This window comes from Callorhinus ursinus, unplaced genomic scaffold (assembly GCF_003265705.2).
Source record: "Callorhinus ursinus isolate GAN/ISIS: 27379988/994484 unplaced genomic scaffold, GSC_fseal_2.0 scaffold71, whole genome shotgun sequence".
Taxonomy (NCBI): Eukaryota; Metazoa; Chordata; class Mammalia; order Carnivora; family Otariidae; genus Callorhinus; species Callorhinus ursinus.
In genome coordinates this window covers 4,628,537-4,636,084 of record NW_027397133.1, presented here as the reverse complement: position 1 = coordinate 4,636,084, position 7,548 = coordinate 4,628,537, and the positions used below count along the sequence as shown (strand labels likewise).

Sequence of the window (7,548 nt, the reverse complement as noted above, 5' to 3'; positions counted from 1 at the left end):
ACACACACACACAAACTCATATGCTACCCACTGTAGCTCCCTCCCCTGCTTTGTTCTTCTTCAGAATCCATCTAACCATCTGACATATTAAATATTCGACTTATTTAGTTTAGAAGGTCAGCTCCATAAGGGCAGGGATTTTGTCCATTTTACTCACTCCTACATCTGTGGTCCTTGCCATTGTGCTTGGCACACAGTGGGGAATCAATAAATATTTGTTGAAGAGGTGAATGAGCGGGGGCAGGGGGATGGTCAAATTTGCATTCTGAACCCCTAAGTCACTTGGAGTGCCTTGTGACACATGAACCGGAAGGACTAAGACTGGCAAGCAGAGCCAGTCTGTGGCTAAGGCCAGGGTAGTGGAGAGAATGATGTCATTGAATCCTCATGACGGTCCTATAAATCACATGCTTTGATTATCCCCATTTTACAGATGAAAGAGCAGGCTCAGAGAGGTGAGGTGAGTTGCCCAAAGCCCATTTTATTCCAGGGTCTGTGTGTCTATGTCTGTGTGCATGACAGTTTCTGGAGCTGATCTAGGCAGAGAAGGAGAGTGAGGCTCGAATTCTCTGTTTAGCCAGGATTAGAGAAGGAGCTTCGTTGCTACAACCATCGTGCTCAGCGAGAGAGCCAGAAAGCGGGAGGCAGTGGGCCACCTAAGGTTGTGACTTCCTTCATAATTCCCTCTCTTTCTCTCATTTGTTAATTCATTCACTCGTCCTGTATTACCTGAGCCCCGTACACATCCTGAGCTGGGGAGCCAAAGGCACCCAGTGGTCACCGAGACGGTCTCAGCCCTGTCCTCCTGGGGCGCATAGTCCAGTGGAGGAGACAGAACCATCCCGACGGTGATGACCCAAAGTAAGCAGGGTTGGGACAGGTGTGGGATGGGGATGATTGGTGCTTATCTCAACAAATGACATTTACTACACAGTCATACAAATGAGGACATATTTCCAAAGTTAGACAAAGTCTCTAAAAATAGGTCCTAGGGAGCTAGTAAGGATTCATAGTGGTGCGGATGGTGGAGACAGGTGTTGAGCATTAGGGAGGCTGCTGACATGACCCTGAGCCTTAACCAAAGCTACACACACACACACAGATGCTCCTTGCAGTATGACGTCCAAGGAGGATAAAATGGGGAAAACCTGCACAACGTGATCTCGGACAGGAGTAAATCAGGGTGATGCCTTCCCACTGTTTGCACTCACCATGCAGCAGCTAGCCCCATCTTGCGGCTCACTCCTCTGCTTTTTACTTGTCTCCAGTGGTGTCCTGTCTCTGCAGCGCCATCACCCCCACCTTACCCTGCCTCGCTATTCCTCTCTCCTCCAGGTCTCAGAGACATCCCCTCCTCCAGGAAGCCCTCCCTAACCCCCCCCCCCAGGCTGGGTCAGGCACCTTCTCTGGGCTCCCCCATCCTATCCATGGTTACTTTGTTCAAGCAGGGGGAAGAGAGGAAGAACATCTTAAAACCAAGAATATAAGAAAATGAAATTGGGTATTGGACTGACGTGAGCCAGTCGCATCGTAGTAAGCGTCCTGCCACCTGCCTGACGTACTTTCTCACTGTTCCCCCTGCCCCCAAGCCACTCCTCCCAGCCAGACTGGCTTCCTGGCTCTTCCACGCAGGCACCAGACCTGCAGGAGCCGGCTCATCTGTACAACAAATTACCCCCAAGTGTAATGGTGGAGAACAACAGCATTTATTATCTCACGGTTTCTGTAGATCGGCCGCTAAGCTCACCAGGTGGTTGCTGGCAAGATTCTTTTCCTTGCTGGCTGTTGGCCAAGACCACCTGCAGGTCCCTGCCACACGGGCACCTCTGAAGGCAGCCCACTTCATCCAATGGAGAAGCAAGAGGAGCCCAAGAGAGAGGCGAGGAAGATGGAAGTCACTTTCTTTTTTAATCTGATGTCAGAAGTGAGAGCCCGTCACTTTTTGCTGTATTCCGTTTCTTAGAAAGCATCCTGGGGCGCTTGGGTGGCTTAGTCGGTTGAGTGTCTGACCCTCGGTTTCAGCTTGGGTCCTGATCTCAGGGTCTCGGGGTCATGGGATGGAGCTTGGCATGGAGTCGGCTTGAGATTCTCTCTCTGCCCCTCTCCCCATTTGTGCTCTCTCTCTCAAAATACATTTTAAAAATCTTAAAACAAAACAAAACAAAAAGAATACATCCCTACATCCAGCCCGTGGGCAAGGGGAGGGGTTACTCAAGGGCATAAACACCAGGAGGGAGGGATGATTCAGACCCTTCTCCAGGCCCCTGTGGTCACTGGTCCCTCTGTCTGGAAGGCTTTTTCCCCAGATCTCTGCATGCCTTCCTCCCTCACCTCTCTCAAGCCTTCCATAAAGGTCCTTTCCTCAGCAAGACCTTCCTGACTATTCATTTAAATTGCATTACTCCCTGGGTAGGCTGAGTAGTGGTCCCCAAAGATCTCCAGGCCCTGATCTCTGGAACCTGTGGACATTCCTTTATGTGTCAAAAGAGACTTTGCAGGTGTGATGAAGTCAAGGCGCTTGAGATATCCAGGTGTGCCCTAAGTGTAATCACAGATGTCTTTATAAGGGGGGAGATCCAACGGCCGGACAGAGACAGAGGCAACATAACGGCATCAAGATGCTACATTGCAGGCTCCGAGGATGGAGGAAGGGGGCAGAGCCAAAGAATACAAGGAATACAGCTCTGGACGCTGAAAAAGGCGAGGAAATGGATTTTCCCGCAGAGCCTCTGGGAGCGCAGCCCTGCCAACACCTGGATTTCAGCTGGTGAAACTGATTTTGGACTTCTGACCTTCAGAACTGTACAAAAATAAATGTGTGTTGTTTTAAGCCACTGAGTTGGGGGTCATTTGTTACAGGAGCCACAGGAAATGACTATACCTCCCAATCAGGTGCAAAAATATATCTGCCTCACCTGATTTGTTTTTTTTTTCCCATAACAATGATCAGCACCTGAGATATTACTTTTGTGCTTATTATTCTATTTACCGTCTGACTCTTCCACTAGAGTATCAGCTAATATCTAGTATCACGGTCATTTTATAACTGTTTATTAGGGACAATTTCAAATGGACACAAAAGTTGAGAGAACCGTAGGAAGACCCACATCCACCAAGCTTCATTAATTGTCAAATGAGGACTGATCCTGCTTCATCTACACCCACATCACTCCCCCAGTCAACATTTTGAGGCAAATCCCAGACACCGTATCATTTTACGATAGGTATTTCATAATAAATCTCTAAAAGTAAAGACTCTGTAAAAACATAACCACTCTATCATTAGCACACCTCCAACAAAAGTAGTAATCACTGATTAATTTCATTCAAAGGTCCAGACAGTGTTTGAATTCGAGGGCAGGGACTCCTGTCTCCTCGTTTACTTCTTCTCCTTTGCTGTCTTATGTGGGCAGAAAGGACTTTGCAAACATGATTAAGTTTAAGGATCCTGAGATGGGGAGATCATCCTGGATTATCTGGGTGGGACCCGTGTAGGCACAAGAGTCCTTATAAGTGAAAGAGGGAGTTAGGAGCCACGAGCCAAGGAATGTAGGCAACTTCTAGTAGCTGGAGAAGGCAAGGAGAGAGCTTCTTCCTTAGAGTCTCTAGAAGGGAGCTCAGCCCTGCCACCGCCTTGATGTTAGTTCCACGAGACCCATGTCAGATGCCTGACCTCCAGACTGTAAGATGATACATTTGTACTGTTGAAGCCTCCCGTGCTTGTGATACTTTGTTACAGCAGTAATGGGAAACTAACACAGACTTTGCTCCTGGAAGTGGGGTGTCAATGCAACAAATACCTAAACATGTGGATTTGGAATGTGGAACTGGGCAATGGGCAGAGGCTGGAAGAATGTTGAGAAGATAATAGGAAAAGCCTCGATTGCCTTGAAGACTGTTAGTAGAAGTATGGATGTTAACAATTCTGCTGGTGGGGACTCGGCAGGAAGTGAGGAGCAAGGTAGAGAAAACCTGTATCATCTCAGAGAATACCTAACTCATCATAAACAGATCGTTGGTAGAAATGCAGGCAGCCTCTAGAAACTGGAAAAGGAGGGCGCCTGGGTGGCTCAGTGGGTTAAGTGTCTGCCTTCAGCTCAGGTCATGATCTCAGGGTCATGGGATCGAGCCCTGCATCGGGCTCCCCGCTCAGTGCACGGTCTGCTTGTCCCTCTCCCTCTGCTCCTTCCCAGGCTCACACTCTCCCCGCCCCTAAAATAAATAAATAAAACCTTAAAAAATAAATAAAATGCCAAGCCACGTGCAGAGCTGCTCCTTCCTTCCCTTTCTATTTATGCAATAGTTTTCGTGGATTTCTGGCCGGATGTCACAGATGAAGGCCAAGAAGTTATCCAGGATTTCATCCCTGTTCTGCTGGAGGATGGTCATCTTTTTTTTTTTTTTTTTTTAAAGATTTTATTTATTTATTTGCGAGAGAGAGAATGAGAGACAGAGAGCACGAGAGGGAAGAGGGTCAGAGGGAGAAGCAGACTCCCTGCCGAGCAGGGAGCCCGATGTGGGCCTCGATCCCAGGACTCCAGGATCATGACCTGAGCCGAAGGCAGTCGCTTAACCAACTGAGCCACCCAGGCGCCCTGGAGGATGGTCATCTTCTCCTGCGTCTCCTTCTCCACTCCAGAGCACAGCTTCCTTGGCCTTGAACTCCTTCTCTCTTTGCAGGCAGTACTGTTCAGTTTCAGTCTGAGCTTCTTTGGCCGGCTTCAGCCTCCAGTTCTTTTGCTTGTAGGCCTCCCACACCTTCTCAGCCTCCCACTTCTCAGCCCACAGCAGTTGCTAGATGCCCTGCCACTGGCTGGTCATGCTGGCAGCCACTCAGAGGCCAAGGTGAGTGGCCTAAATTGGCTCAATCATCCCCTCAGGTCCCCATTTCTGATTTCTGAACCCAAGAATTACAAGATAATAAATCTGTGTTATTTAAGCTACCATGTTCCTGGTAATTTGTTACGGCAATAATAGGAAACTAACATACCTCTGCTGTGAAAAAGAGAGATCAGACGGAATAAAGAAGCCCAGAAGAAACAAACATTATACAGAAAAAAACAAGAAAGCTTACAAAAGAATCACAAAACACCTGTAACTAAATACTTTGTGAAATACTTTGCGAGATAACAGTAAATATCTGCATTTATAAAGTAAGGGCTGGAGGGTATGCCAAGAATGAATAATTAAGTAACAAGAAAGGTTCTTGGGAATTCAAAATTACAGATGACACTGGGCGCCTGGGTGGCTCAGTTGGTTAAGCGACTGCCTTCGGCTCAGGTCATGATCCTGGAGTCCCGGGATCGAATCCCACATCGGGCTCCCTGCTCAGTGGGGAGTCTGCTTCTCCCTCTGACCCTCTTCCCTCTAGTGCTCTCTGTCTCTCATTCTCTCTCTCTCAAATAAGTAAATAAGAAATCTTTAAAAAAAAACAAAATTACAGATGACACTTAAATTTTAAGAGAAGGATTAAAGTCAAGGGAATCTAGAAAGTAAGGGGACATTGACAAAGGACTGGAAAATAGTAGTGAAAACATAAGAAAATTGAAGGCTGAACTCAGAAGGTCCAACATCCAAATAATGAAGATTCCAGAAAAAAGGCAAGAAAATGAAGGGGAAGAAATCAGCACAGAAATAGATAAGAAAATTTCCCGGAACCAAAGGGTAGGACTCTCCAGATCGAAAGGACAGACTTAAGGTCAGAATGACTAATGGATAAAGACTACAGTAAGGCATATGAATGAATTTTCAGACCCAGAGAAAAAGGGAAGATTGCAAAATCTTCCAGAAAAAAAGCCAAGAGGCCAAAAAGCTTAAAAAAAAAAAAAAAGGCAAGCAACTTAAAAAAAAAGTCAAGAGGCACCTGGGTGGCTTGGTTAAGTGTCCAACTCTTGATACTGGCTCAGGTCATGAGATCAAACCCCACGGCAGGCTCCATGCTGACTGTGGAGTCTGAGATTCCTTCCTCTCCCTGTGCCCCTCCCCCATCCACTGGCGTTCTCTCCCTTAAAAAAAAAAAAAAGTCAAATACAAGTTCAAAGGAAAGGAAAGGGAGAATGGAAACAAATCTAAGGGGAAAAACAGCTTTCTCTTGTTCTCTAAACTTGCATTCCAACTCAGGGTGCAGAGAGATTTGAATGAAAAAGGATACATATATTTCCAACCTAGAACTTTATACCCCACCCAAACTATAATAAAGTGGGAGGGTAGAATGAAGCTATATTTAGTTTTTAAGAACTCAAAAATATTTACCTCTTCTTCACCCTTTTAAGAGAACTGGAGGATGTGCTCCACCAAAATGAAGAGTCAACCAAGTTAAGATGAAGACATGGGATCCGGGAAATAGTGTCCTACTTGGGGATGTCCTCAGATAGCTTAGCACAGGCCTAAAGGGCAGCAGGTCCAGATTAAAGTAAGAGACAGGACTTCAAGAGGGAGGGAAAAAAAGAAACAAAGCTTGTGAACTGATAGGAGTATGGACAGTCCCATGGAACATTTGAAAAATACATATAAAATTAAGCATGTGACAAAGGTAATTATCAATTCTCAAAAATTTTAAAGTTTGTATGAGAAAGAAAATGCTAGTATATTACAAGGCTCTACAGTAAAAACATTTACGTATCACACTGTGAAAACTATTGACTGATATAAAAATTATGACATGATTTCATTGGGAGAGGGAAAGTGGTGGATGCATGAGCTCAAGCATCGAAAGAGAATGTCTAAAATTGGCTATCAAGAAATAGCAGGTCAGCCTATTTAGAAACATGGAAGAAAATACTAGAAGAAACAGGTAAAACAGTTGAAAGTGGTTGCCTCTAGAGAGCAGAGGGGAGTGGAGAGAGATGGCACAGAGGACTGCTTTTTTCATAAACATTTTAGTATAGTTTGATTTTTTTTTTTCGGCAATCTCTACACTCAATGTGGGGATCAAACTCATGACCCCAAGATCGAGAATCGCATGCTCTTCCCACTGAGCCAGCCTGGTACCCCAGTACTATTTGGTTTTTAAAGTATATTCATTGGGGGCGCCTGGGTGGCTCAGTTGGTTAAGCGTCTGCCTTCGCCTCAGGTCATGATCCCAGGGTCCTGGGATCGAGCCCTGAGTTGGGCTCTCTGCCCAGCGGGGAGCTTGCTTCTCCCTCTCCTTCTACTGCTCCCGCTGCTTGTGCTCTCTCGCGCTGTCAAATAAATGAATAAAATGTTTAAGAAAAAATTAAGTATTTTCATCGGGGCACCCAGGTGGCTCAGTCAGTTAAGTATCTGCCTTTGGCTCCAGTCATGATCCTGGGGTCCTGCGATCGAGTCCCACTTCAGAGCTCCCTGCTCAGTGGGGAGTCTGCTTCTCCCTCTCCCTCTGCCCCTCCCCCTGCTCCTTCTCTCTCTCTCACTTTTTTTTTAAAGATTTTATGAATGAACAAAATCTTTTTAAAAAAGTAAAAATAAAGTATATTCACGAAAACTAATCAATAGTGATAGAAATCACAACTGTGGTTGACTGGGAGGAGGCACCATGGAACTTCTTTATAATGGAGATGTTGCCTATCA

The 7,548-nt window shown here is 45.9% G+C and overlaps 1 pseudogene; it reads right to left on the bottom strand.

Annotated features, from left to right (window-relative positions):
* Positions 1-4,233: 4,233 nt before the first annotated feature.
* On the bottom strand, positions 4,234-4,821 carry LOC112806945 (V-type proton ATPase subunit G 1 pseudogene; annotated as a pseudogene).
* Between the last annotated feature and the right edge of the window lie 2,727 nt (positions 4,822-7,548).